The sequence below is a fragment of the Cimex lectularius genome, unplaced genomic scaffold (genome assembly GCF_000648675.2).
Source record: "Cimex lectularius strain Harlan isolate CLEC.00 unplaced genomic scaffold, Clec_2.1 scaffold158, whole genome shotgun sequence".
NCBI lineage: Eukaryota > Metazoa > Arthropoda > Insecta > Hemiptera > Cimicidae > Cimex > Cimex lectularius.
The window spans coordinates 1,165,330-1,180,108 of record NW_019392744.1 but is presented as its reverse complement, the minus strand read 5'-3'; positions in this window follow the sequence as shown (position 1 = coordinate 1,180,108).

The window sequence follows — 14,779 nt, the reverse complement described above, 5'->3', positions numbered from 1 at the left end:
TAACCGAAGTTTCAGTTAAAACAATGAGATCTATGTCGTATGACAAAACATTATTATAAAATTCTTGAGTCTTTGATCTAAGACCCCGTACATTCTGGTAGAATATTGATAAAGACTTGTAATTAAGACGATTAACATTGATATTACTAAAGTTATCACTAAGACTATGCGGAAGAAGTTCAGGCATATTACTGGCATCATTTGATGTACAGGAAGGAACATCCGGCACGTTGATCACACTGCATTCTTGAGTTTCCGATGGCGACGTAATAAAAAACGTCGAAAGCTGACATTAGGAGGCCAAAAAGACAGATCCATGATCTTATCGATATGATTGTAACTTACACTAACTTTAAACATTGCTAACTAACTTTACTTTTATTAACTTTTACTTTGCTTCAATGCCCCGAGGGTCAAGACATGGAACCCATGTCCAGTGTCAGGTCATTAGAGTCACTGACTTCCGCCAGGGCTTCCTTGCAGTTCCAAACACTCTTTGTCTTCACCACCTAGGGCCGTTAGTGCTACCTGACTGACAGAGAAAATAAAATTAGTAAAAAAACTAAATTTGCAACCTCATTGGAAAAATTTATGGTTGTAGGCTTGTGTTTGCCTCTCCCTGCTTATAGACCCACCAACTTGAAAGTTTTTGGTTTCTATACTATTATTATATTATTGTAGTATATACTAACGAAAAATCACGTTATCCCATTACTGAAGAAATCGAAATTAGTTTGACAGACCAAAATGATAGTAAACGACCAGACTTTATAATCCTATCAACCTGGGGGCTCTTTTTACTCTTTTGTGTTACACATGTCCATCAAATATGATCTGATAAAAATAATTAAAATTAAATTCTTTGTTCATCTTTAATTTCAGTTTCAGTTTCATGTAGAAATAATATTAACCAGGCAAGTTTTTAATTTATATGTCGAGATCTTTAACACGATTTTTGTTTGTGTTGTTGACTAATTGTGTTTTCAACACTTTGTATATAAATTTCACGTACCCGCTCCGATGACGTTATTGTCAAAGGTGAGCCGGGGAGGAGGAGGTTGCGGAAGTCGTTTCACTCAAAAGGAAAAATAATTGGGAGTTGTGGGTTGTAGATTCGCACGTGTTCATCCGCGATATCCCCAGCCCGTCCCAAATGAGAGTTACAAGCCCTAAGTGGAATATAAAGCAGACCGAGCCAGGTCGGTGGCTTATGACAAGGAGCGACTCCGTGAGTTACTGTCCCTGATCCTAGATAGGACGAGATGGATATTTGGGTAGCTGGATCAGCGGTAGCGCAGCTACCAGCCCGGCCCCCGCCTTCATTGTCGTCTTCTTTATTACATCCAGATCCCACTGATAGTCTCCCAGGGGCATGATGTATAACATCCTCCCAGACAGGAGAAAATATCTTCTCCCCGACTAACTATTTGCATCGAAACCTCATGGATTCGGTTCAACCAAATTATTAACCCAACATGTGTTTCTATCTGATAATTACGAAATATTTATTTATTTTTTCTTGTAATTATTTTTAATATATTTAATTATGAATAAACATTAATTAATTTAACTTGAATAAAATTTCTGTGTGTAATTTTATGTGTTTAGTCACGATTTCTGTTCAGAATTATATATGCGTAAATGGTTGTGAAATATAGCAATAATTTTTTTTCATTGAATACATTTTAAAGGAATATATAATGTATTCCATTCGAACAAATATATGTTGTACACATTGATAAAAAAATTCAACACCTGGCAGGATTTTTTGTATACTTAGCCAGGCATCGATTCGTTTCACTGTTCTTATTGTAAAAAATGTGAAAAAATTTTCCTAATACTTTGTTTATTGCAAAAAATAGATGGAGAATTAAATTTTCGCCCATTTATTGTGCTGAAATTAATTCATTATGCATCTTGTTGAAAACGTGTGCAACAAGTTTCCAACTTAAGCATACCACTTCAGCCACTCCTGCTAAACTAGGGCGTAAATCTCTGTCACCCTAAAGTCAAATTTATTAACATACCACCACGTTTGGAAGCGGGTTAATCCGTCAGTGATCTTTGTTCGCCAGATTCCATTCTCATCGACGATTAGAGATTTATCCATGATGCCTGCGGGGTGATGAACCCTCTAGTGTGGTCGTTACCGATCATTTTGGTCAGCCTGTCTTCCCTGTTTTTATATTTGACGATATATATTTACGAAAATATCAATATGACTAAAAATTTAAAAAAAAAATATAAAATTCCGATTGAGATGTTGACATGGGAAGTTATTTGTTGAGTGATGATTTGTGCAAAATCAGCTAATTTCAATTTACATTTAGATTTTAGTTAATATTTTACTTTTTTTATCACGTATTGAACTATATTTCTTTTATATAGATTTAATCTATTTACTATTTAGCGGCCCTTACACGATCAATATTATTGACAATTTACATTTATTAGGTTTCGTGGTCCGCTTGACCAAATAAATTATTTTCAATTAATTAATCTTTAATTAAAGATTTTGTTGAGATAAAAAATCAATGTCACAAGCGGGATTCGAACCCACGACCTTCGGCTAAATACCACTTGAGCTGTCGTGACTTCGATCCTCTCGGACATTCCCACTTCCCGGAACTTCCCATCTTAACCCCACCTTTTGAATCCAGCTTGTGGAGCTGACTTTTTTATCTCAACCAAAACCTTAATTAAAGATTAATTAATTGAAAATTATTGACAATATCAGTATTGTCAATACAGTCGTTTATTTCTTGAGGTACCACCGTCAATATCGTCACGCTACACGGTCAACATTGTTGTCAATAATTGTATCAATAAATGTGCTCAGTACGTTTGCTTCCACCTTTCAGACAAATGAAATTGTGTCTTTCCAAGTGAATTTTCGTGGCGTCCTGAAAACATGGACAATCGAAAAAAATGTTGTGTAGCCGATATGGCTATCAGTCGAGTTCAGCGTAATCGGTTGAAGAAACGTGAAAAATATTCTCATATGCGGCTGCTGAGGGAAATCAGATGGTGGTACCACTCTTGAGAAAGCAGAACACAAACATGAGGGAATGCATCCCTATTAATGAGAGATTAGCCTTAACTCTGAGGTACTTTAGCTACGGGAAGAAATTTTGAAGATTTGAAGAAGTTCTCCGTCATTACGTCGCCGTCAACTAACAGCAAAGCTATAACTGAAACTTGTGAAAATCAAATTACTCAATAAAGATCCAAGGGTTTCGTCTTCCGGGCTTAATTCCATAATCCATAATACTCCGCACAAAGATCACTTATTTCAATAACTAAGTATTGTCAATATTATTAAATATACCCCTAGACGCTCAATAATATTGACAATATCGAGATCAGAAAATCTGGATTTCATCAATATCGACCGTCAGCACTCTTTTTTTTTACATGATCAATATTATTGTCAATATCATACTGTCAATATTACTGATCGTGTAAGGGCCGCTTATAACAATTTGTTTACAATTGAAGTTTAAGGCCTAAAGCTGGCAATGGTCGGGGGGGGGAGATTGCAGCACAGCTCATGCAGGGATTGGCCCTTTTGCCATTGGGACTTAGCGGTGTGAACATCTAGTAGATATGTAAAACCCGAGCCAAATTCAAAAATAATTATTGGAAGATTAATGATTAATGAATTAATGGGAAGAGTGAGGTTGTTGCCTACATAATTTGGATATGGTGGGCATCTAGATAGCTTCGGTGTTTAGTTTTGCTGTATAGATAGAAAATCAAGACTCGCATAAGTGGTGGCAAATGGAAGAAGAAAAAGTTTTAATTTTTCAGCGAGCAGTTGATATTTTTTGTTTTCCAGTCGGAGTCAAAAATTGGTCAAAAAGTATCGGACTAGAAAGTAGATTTCAAGATGGAGTCTGAAGTAATGTGTATCAAACATTCTGTTGACGATAGTCTCTTTGGCTTTGACGAAATTGAAAACGGTTTGACCACCCATTGCGGCATTGTATCCCAAGCAGTTGGGAAGTAGTTCTCAAAGGACATCATCAATGAACGTTCGCAAGCTCCAATTTGTTTTCTTGTAAAAAATCATTTAGCCCAAGAAAAGACTCCACCTCTTCCTTCTCAACTGATTCAACCCAAAACTGGATTTTTCTTTTGAAGGCGTGAACTTCGTCATTAGCATAGAAAGTTTCATCCTCCCATGAAAGACTCATTCATTTTAACGAAACTCTGATAAATACGACTAAATACTTCGTCATTTCTCATATTAAAAACGTTGGCTAATTTGACATTGTGGTCTGTCATCACAGATAAAACTTCACAACGCAAATCCAGTAATCGTGAAAGTGGTTTCTCACTAGACAGGCACCTCACATCTATAAGGTGAAGCATGTTGAAGGCTTCCGATATCGACACATTGTAAAAAGTCTTGACTTTGTATTTCATAATTAATAATTTGCACAGACACATCTAAAACTTTCTTGAAAGAGGCTGGCATTTGTTTCATAGCTAAAGCATGTCTGTGAAAAACAATACTACTGCTGCAAAATAAAACACTTTCGTTTTCAATACTCATTGTTATTAGATTTTTAATTTTATTTATTCATTCTCCGATTATTTTTGTAATTATTAATTTTACTCGATGTTCTCCGCGGACTTCTAGTTAGGATCGGCGGACCACAGTTTGGGAAGCCCGCCGTAGAGGAATTTCTATTAAAGAGCTTCCTGCCTCAATTTCATTAAAAAAATAACTTAAAGCAAAAACTTTTTCTGCATATTTTGCTTTTCGTTGTACGTATATTTTTTAATTTCTTTCTAAGGTAAAAGGAATTAATTTGATGTTGTAAGGGCTAATTTGATAGAAAAAAGTTCTAATCTTATAGCTTTTGAAGCTTTTTTTTCTATCAAAATGACATTTATTAAATTAAAATTAACCTTTTTTTTAATGCTAACTTTTTAATTATTTTCTCACCTTATGCTTAGTTATATAAACACTATTTTTTTGTAAATGAAAAATTTGTGTCTCAGGCGGGATTCGAACCCCATGACCTTCGGCTAAATATTTTCGAAATGAAAAATTTGTGTCACAGGCCTTGTTGTGTCAAAAATTGTGTATAATTAATTGACTTTTTTTTAAACATAAATTGAATGAATATGAAGAGAAGAATTGTATGAGCACTGGGGTGAAAAAACCCCATTTGTATATCGGGTTCAGTGCAGTGCCGTTGCACCCGGGTTAATTTGAAAGTTAAAAAAAGGTTAATTAGAATTTAAAATGATTAATTTATCATAAAAATGGGTTGATTTAATTCGAAATACGGTTAAGTTGATGAAAAAAAGCTATACATATATTAACTACTTGGCCACATCCTGTCCTTTTTCCTTATAGAGATCATACATCCGATGTAGCATACTTTTAATGCAGTAAATTTATTTTTTTACATAATTTATCATTTTGGTACATCTCTTATTCATTTGTGCTGTATATTTTTTATTAACTTTTATCTTGCAACGTATCCTTTTCTAAATATTGTCTATTTATTTATGCTATTTAACCAGCATTTCGTTTTTCATTTGCAAGAAATTGTCTAATTTCATATTTTTTTGTTTCATGTGGTGATCTTGACTTCTGGACTATAATAGTATGTAAGTACACATTTTACCTATTTTCTAAGTATAAATCTGTTATTCCTGTTATAAATTTTTACATTACATCCCTGTATTTTTCATTTTTTAGTTATAAATGGAACTAAAGAAAATTCTTATTTATTTATCAACAACTTAATTAATAGATACAATTAATTAAGGATTTTAGTCGAGATAAAAAAGTCAATGGCACGAGCGGGATTGGAACCCACGATCTTCGGCTTGATACGCCGCTGCTCTACCACTTGAGCTAACGTGACCTCGATCCACTCGGACACCAACTTCACCAAAGCTCTCCGTGGCTATTACATTTGTCGCCGAGAATCAAATTGATTATACGACGTTTGAAAAATGGCAAAAAGGAGGTAAAATTCAAAAGGTGTCGTTGAGATGGGAAGTTGGTGTCCGAGTGGATCGAGGTCACGATAGCTCAAGTGGTAGAGCAGCGGCGTATCAAGCCGAAGATCGTGGGTTCCAATCCCGCTCGTGCCATTGACTTTTTTATCTCGACTAAAAATTTTAATTAATTGTATGATATTAATTGGTCAAGCGGATCACGGAACTTGTGAATTTAATTAATAGATTTAACCTTATTCGTCAGTTCCGCAAAGTAAAGGATTTTTGATCGTCCAACCGTGAAATTACATTTTAACTGCTTTAGACTTGATCAGATGGATTGATTATTGTGGATGAATATTAATATTGTAAATAATTGTAAGTCACTTTTGGAATTGTTTTTCGCACAGTCGAGGCTAGTTATGACGAAGGTGTTTGCTTTACGTCGGATTAAGTATGCCCTTGATACCACCTTGGGCACAGTTGTGACAGATCGACCGCGAGTGGGCCGAAAAGAGCGAATGTTTTAATCCGACCGGCCACACAGCTCGCTATTGTCTACTTCAGATAGAAATCTCGTCGGTAGCCCACACTCAGTATGCTTATTGTCCCGGCCATCTCCCTTAATTGTTCCCTTTTATTGATGAGACGGGAGACTTGAACGCAACAGGGAAGAAGCGATGTTAGTTGCCTCCTCTCTTCAAAACACAACTTTATTACATTTAATTTAAATATTATTTCTCATTATTGACCCAGGAAGGAAGTTATAATAATCAGACAGAGTTTTTATAATATTGCCGATTTTTCCAGAAGTTTCGTTAAAATTTCATAGTTTTACACAGGTTGTCTCTCGACTCAATGCATTACTTCTCCAGCACATTCAACGCCGCAAATGGAATTTAAAAAACACCATAGATACCACGGTCTGATTCTCAACCATTTCGCAGATATTCAACTTTCTTTTTATTTTCCACTGTCTATGGTTTTCGTAATAAATCTGATCATCATAAATTAGTAGGGATAGGGATAAAAGAGGCTTCAAAGCTTAGATCTAATGTGCTCCCCTGTTTTTTATAACTCACTGGCCAGCTTCAGGTTGTTAATCAGCCTCCATAGCCTTGCCAGCGGCTTCTTAGTGTAGGATCTTGCTTGAGGTTTTTCCTGTACTACTTACAAGAACCTGCACCTCAATATACCTTCACAGCAACATAAAGTGTATTCTGCTGTCTCCTCTTCTTCCTGACAGTTTCTTCTGTCTGTATTCCTATCCGGTCCATGTGCTTTCTTAAGTTGCAATGTCCTGTCAGGAGTCCAACCAGAATCATGGCTCGGTTGCGGTTGCCTTCCAGTAATTCTTTTGTAATTTTTGCGGATGGTCCGATGAATCTCTTCGCGTCCCTCTTGCCTGTGGTTTTGTTCCACCTGGTTTTTACTCATTAAGGATCCATTTTAAGATGTATCCTCTTTTGTGGCAGGATGCTAAGCCACAGTAGGTTTCAGAACCTAGAGAGTCCATTTTGTCCCTTTTTTGTCCAACATGTCAGCTTTTTCGTTGCCTCTGTGCCCCGAGTGCCCAGGAACCCATGCCCAATGTCAGGTCATTGGAGTCACTGACTTCCGTCAGGGCCTCCGTGCAGTTCCAAACACTCTTTGCCTTCACCTCGCATGAGGCTAGGGCCCTTAGTTCTGCCTGACTGTCCGAGAAAATAAAATAAGTAAACCTAACTAAATTTACAACATCGTTGAAAAAATTTACGGTAGAGCCTGGAAAAGTTATTAGCGGTATACTCTTTTGTTTAATTAAATCGAACCCAATTAAAGAAATTTTATGCCGAATTGAAAAAATGGGGCGACGGTGGTTAAAATGGGATGGAGTTAATCCAGTAATCCAACTTTTTCCCTGGGCTAAATTCATTTCTCAACTTTAACTTAATAAAAAAGCACAAAAAGAAAGAAAAATGACACAAAAGACATTAAAAAGAGGTACTGAACAATATCTAACAACCAAAGCAGAAAAATTGAACAAAATATATACTCTCAACACAGACAAAAAAAGAATAATAATACAGAATTTGTTAAACCCAACTTCAACCTAATAAAAAAGCACAAAAAGAAAGAAAAATGAAACAAAAGACATTAAAAAGAGATACTGAACATAGCTAACAATCAAAGCAGAAAAATTGATCAAAATATATACTCTCAACACAGACAAAAAAGGAACTATAGTAGAGAATTTGTTAAACCCAACTTCAACCTAATAAAAAAGCACAAAAAGAAAGAGAAATGAAACAAAAGACATTAAAAAGAGACACTAAACCTAACTAACAACCAAAGCAGAAAAATTTAACAAAATATGTACAGTAAACACAGACAAAAAAAGAACAATAATAAAGAATTTGTGAAATCCAACTTCAACCTAATAAAAAAGCACAAAAACAAAGAAAAATGAAAAAAGACATTAAAAAGAGACACTAAACATAACTAACAACCAAAGCCGAAAACTTTAACAAAATATGTACACTAAACACAGACAAAAAAAGAACAATAGTAGAGAATTTGTTAAACCCAACTTCAACCTAGTAAAAAGCACAAATAGAAAGAAAAGTGAAATGATATAGATCGTTATTTTCCTGTGAAACCTACTTGATTTCTAGGCAAATAGACTTTATTTTTAGATTATCACGTAATTGAGTTTTAAGTGTATAACAAGACGGTGATAAACAATTCGAAAGGAGAAAGAATGTCAGACGGAGGATGAAGAAGAAAAGAGGATTACTGTTTGCCGGTCTAATTGGTGAAAACTTACCTTGTAACTTGAGGGTGCTGTGGTAATTGCAATTGCAGTCGTACCTTGTGGAATGTACGATGCGCTAGGCCCGTAATTCATGTAGTACACCTCTCCAGCAAATAAGCTCTGGGACTTAAGAGCTAAGGGTGATTAGCCGGACTTGACGCATGGCCCGACTCGAGGCACTTCGATTGACCAAGGCCGGGTCGATCGCTAATCCAAAATCTTTGCGGCCCGACGCGGATTATCTTTGCCCAGTATTTCTAGAAGATTGTCGGTGTAGCTGTATATTATTAATCACTTAGTTTTGAAGAAATTTTCATATAGGCAAGTAGGAAATTTTGATCTGAACTGTTGATGGTTTCTCTCCCTTTTTCGCTGGTTTTTCGTACTTTCACTTTTTTATTGCAAATGTTTTATAAGGCTAGATAATTTTCGTCAAAATTACGATCATTTCTCCGGTAGTCAATTACTCCTTTAAATGCGAAAGTACCTCGTTTCATCCCGCGTCCTTTCCAACTGAAAGAAAATATGACACTACGTTTAAAACGAGTTGCCATCTCTAGTGTCATTTTTCTCAAATGTTTATTTTTCCATCTCCATTTAAGGTTGTTAACAACGCCGAGGAATGCGAGGGAGCCCAGTCTCAGATGGACCTTGAAGATAGGTCTACGAGCAATTAGGCGCTCGGACGAAATATTACACCGTTTTGGATTGCTTGATAATTCGGTGTGAGAAAGAGCCGGTCGTACAATCTCTCTTTTTTTATCCCTCAGGTTTATTTTGATAGTTATACAACATATTACAACACTCTGCTAATTTTTATACCTTTCGACTTGGCCAACATTGCATAAATGAAACGTACACAACTGTCTTCTCAATTTTTCATGAGAGAAAGGTGGATGTTTTATATAAGTAAATCAAAGATTTTTGAATGCACGCCACATTTTTTTAAGCAAAACTTTGCGAAAATGGAGAGCAGAAACAATTTTTTAAATTTCCTCAGATTGGAAATATCGTTGCTCGGTCGCTACGTCAAATTTATGTTTGGTAAACATTGATATGGGTAACTTAGTACGTAAAAAAATCGAGAAATAAAGTTTCGTTCGTATTTTGCCCCCTACAAAACTCCTGAATATAAATTGTTGTTACTTAAAAAAAAAATCATTAAAATTTGCTTTGCTTCTTCCTGTGGCCTCCGATTTTTTTCGGCAATCATGAAAATATTGTGATAACTTTAAAACGATTTCACATATCCACAGAGAATTTTAGATCGGTTTAAAGCCTTAGAAACTCAACATATCTACACGCTTGGCCTCCATAAATAAATTACTACCGGAGATTTAAAAAAAAATTTAGATGTTTTTTGTTAATTTCATACTTATTTTTGCCACTGATAATGAAATAAAATCGTGGATATAATCTAAAAGGGAAGAAATCCAGCTTTCTATATTCTGTAATACGTTGAAGTTGGCTAAAATCCAGAGAATTTACGAATTTTCAAATTAACTCAGACATAGTCGAAAAAATTGGGTAAATCCAACGAAATATGTGCCTGAAGAGAAAATAGATTGATTATTTTAATATGCCAATTTGCTCTGGGAACTTACTTTCGTGATATGAATTTTCGTCAGTTATGATCATCAATAACAATTTCATTGTTCGTCACTACCCTAATTATATATCTTCACCTTCTTACGTGCATGCATCGCCCTGCTTACACCCTGACGATCACCAAACCCTTTTCATTTTTACAGGCCTACTAACCAAAATAACAGGTATACTACTACTGAATATGGCGAAACGCGTCTAACAGACCAAAATGATACTAAACGACCAAGCTTCATCAACCTGCAGGACTCAAGAGGACATCTAAGGATGATTATCTTCCATTTGCTATTAGGACTTTCTTTCTTTATAAATCTTCATCAATTATAAATATCGACAAAAATTCATTGTTCATCCTACTCCTGTTGAACGTCTCCACCTTTTTTCTGGCCTCACCCTGTTTATAACCTGACCAATTGTAAACTCCTTCGATTTTTACAGTCCTATAAAACAGATTCGACTAACAATAACATGTAAACCCCACCACTGAAAATGGCAAAATGCGTCTGACAGACCAAAATGACGACCTAGCTCAACCTGCAGGCCGCAAGAGAAAATCTAAGGCTAATTATTTTTCTTTTGCGATGGAGTCTTTCTTTAGTTAGCACTCTTCATCAGTTATGATCCCTGACAAAAAGTCATTGTTCGTCACTACTCCAATTGAACGTCTCTACCTTTTTCGTGCATCTTGCCTCACCCTGTTTATAACATGGCCAATTGTAAAATCTTTTGGGTTTTAACAGACTCGGCTAACCATAATAAACCCCACCACTGAAAATGGCAAAACGCGTCTGACAGACCAAAATGATCATAAACGGCCAAGCTTCATCAACCTACGGGCCTCAAGAGGAATCTAAGGATGATTGTTCTCCATCTGCTATGAGGACTTTCTTGCTTTATAACAATCTTCATCAATCATGACCAACAACAAAATTTCATTGGTCGTCACTACCCCAGTTGAACATCTCCACCTTCTTTCCTACGTCTTTCCTCATCCTGTTTATAACCTGTCCTATTGAAAACTCTTTTGGCCTTTAGAGTCCTGTAAAACAGACTTGACTAACCATAATACCATGTAAACCCACCACTGAAAATGGCAAATCGCGTCTGACAGACCAAAACGATCGTAAACGACCAAGCTTCATCAACCTACAGGCCTCAAGAGAAAATCTAAGGCTAATTATTTTTCATTCGCGGTGGGGACTTTCTTTCGTTAGCACTCTTCATCAATTATGATCCCCGACAAAAATTCATTGTTCGCCGCTACCCTAGGTGTATTTCTTCACCTTTCCTTCGTCTTCTTTACCTGTCGTTTCCTTCTATACCTTCATGTCCCGTTATTCACCTGATAGCCTGATGCATTCTCCTTCGGCTATTAGGCACTTCAGGCTTGCCGAAATTAGTTGGGAGCTAAAAGCGTACTCATTTAGTACCTATCTGTCATTAATATCCTTGCACCTTTAAAGGATTGCGTGGACCTCAATTTTAATTGGAATACAGTTGGAACCAAACCATTCTAAGGGGTTGTACTAGGGAGTAATTTTGCTCCTTGTTCTATCTTTGATTCATCAGGGTCCTTTCTTGAAACTTTGAGTTGCCTTTCTTCAAAGATCTCTGTTGTCTATGACCACTTGGAAGGGTCTGTCAAAGTTTTCTTCTCAATTTGTCATGTCATCATCCAACTTTTTAAATGTGTTAGCATTAATTTTAACAAAAACTAACTTATCGAACTAACAGGCTTAACACTGCATATAGCGAAATACGGAAACGCGTCGACAGAACAGTACAGTGAAGAAAGGCAGACCCAGAATTACAAAATGATAGGTTACGACCAAATTACAACGAAAAAAAATCTGTATTTGGCAGTATTATTCATGAGTTTATACTAAGTTTTGCACTGTTGCTAAGATGTTTGGTTAAAATTGTTTTGTCTATTCTGATTATAAAAGAAAAATCGTATGTCAATGGCATGAAAGTGTGAAATTGTTTGTGCTCAATTGTATAAACACTTTCAGTTAATTAATCTTTATGTAAGGTATTGGTTAAAATGAAAAAGTTAGTGTCACGAACGCGATTCGAACCCACGATAGCGCAAATGGTTAGAGCAGCAGCATATTGAGCCGAAGGTCGCGGGTTCGAATCCCGCTCGTGACAGTAACTTTTTCATTTCAACCAATACCTTACATAAAGATTAATTAATTTCGTGGTCCGCTTGACCAATTAATATATTACAATTAATTAAGGTTTTTAGTTGAGATAAAAAGTCAATGGCACGAACGGGATTCGAACCCACGATTTTCGGCTAGATGCGCCACGATAGCGCAAGTGGTTAGAGCAGCGGCATATTGAGCCGCGAAGGTCGTGGGTTCGAATCCCGCTCGTGACAGTAACGTTTTAATTTCAACCAATACCTTACATAAAGATTAATTAATTGAAAGAAGTTATTTGGTCAATCGGACCACGAAATATAATGGATCGTATAAACATTCATGTTCATATTTTAAAGCGATTATTTTTATTTTTACCTAATGACCGTAGATAGATAAAAGTCCTTATCTCTTTCTTTTAATTTCGCATTTAAGGTCGTTAAACAAATTAAAACAACGCTCCAGGCACATTCAGAAAACACACAGGGAACGATTTCTTTATTCTCTGCATCGTTGTGGTAGCGCATGGCTATTACACCGCCCGCATAATTTGTCGGAAAGTACTTTTGATGTTCTCGTCGAGATATTCATTACGTTGCAGTAGAGCCGAGATAAAAACTGTAATGCATTATGAATATAAATCAACTTTTGGCGGTGGGGGCAGCCCGTTCAAAAAGCCGTCGGTCGGATTTTTCCGAAAAACCCGCGACGCGCCTCGTTCAAACAATAGCAACATCGAAACATCATTAGTCATTTTATTATTCATGACGATTAATCACACATGTAAAAGAATATCCTTGTCGCCTTAAAAGCCCTTTGAAGTTCAAAGTCCACCAGTCTTACTTCAAGCAATTATCATATACAACCGTGCGCATCCTTGGGCTAATTAGCTGAATCTTTGATTAATGCTCTTCTTCATTACAGGTGTAATTAATACATTGTTGTCTTTTTTTTTTTTTTTTGCGGAATACTTTTCTGTGACAATGCCAATCTACTGAATATTTTCTGCCTTTATCTTTAGTTTGCTAAGGATTGTCAATTTTTAAGGAATATTAAATGAACTCATAATATTGACTTTGTCGGTGGGACAAGATAGCTAGGGCTAGTCCAAATTCATGCTTACCTCGGCTTCTTTATGACTTCCTAGCCCAATTAATAATCCGATGGCGTGACTGTAAACATACAGTTGTTCTTTCGGCTCTTCCGCCAGCGCTCCTTAACATTTTACGGCCGGGACGGTTTTTATTTATTTTCACTCAGGTCCAAACACGTGCACTCCTATTATTCGAGACGCGGATCGAAATATATTTAATGGCCGAATCGGGCCGGCTAATTGCATATGTTTTATGAATCGGTCAACTTAAACCGAGCTACACGCTAAGCACCGATTAACACGTTAGGCCGGGATCTGTCTTCTCACAAGTCTTCGTGTAGTTGCAAAACTGACCCTATTACTGTACCCTGTTACACAACTACATAATCAGTTTTATTACTTTTTGTCTAATAGTTTACACGTATGAGCAGATGTCGCATGTCCTAAGTAATTATGATTATACTTGGTAATCCTCGTACGTATTCTTACGACGTAATTTTTTTAGTTAGGTAGTTAAATACATTTATTTAGAAATCGTGAGATGCGGTCTGGTGTGATGTAGGGTTCAGAAAAACATTTTCTCTATCGTGCCAACGTTTCGATCTTTATTGAGATCATCTTCAGGGCCTGGGATTTACAAACATTGTTTACATATAACCATTACATTTTGGATGTGGAAGAGTGAATTTATACAATGCAGAATATATTTTTTATGTATTCAATCAAAGTATTTCTACTCACTCAAAGTGTTTGTCTTCTGTGTAATTGTGCCATTCTTGCGTGTCGTGTCGAGAGTGCCAGTGAGATTATGTTATTTTGTGTTTATATACGTTCGATTTTGAAGGGGTGGGGAAGGATGTCGGTATAGAAAAGACATTTTTGTATAAGGTTAAAACATTCCGGGTTTTTATCAGTTACGAGATTTCTGACTAATGACTCGAATAAATATTGATGGCCTCTGATTTTATACGATGAAATAAAAATACCTTGAGGTCTGAAGGCTCATTAACCTCTAGTTTAGTCATCTCTGATCGTTCTGGTTGACTTATTATCCTGTAAGACCATATATGCGCCTGGAACCGATTCTTCGGATAACAAAAACAAACATAGAATCCTCCATCACAGAATAGATCCAAAAATGACAAAATGAAAAGTGGATAAACTCTAGAGGTGCTAAAC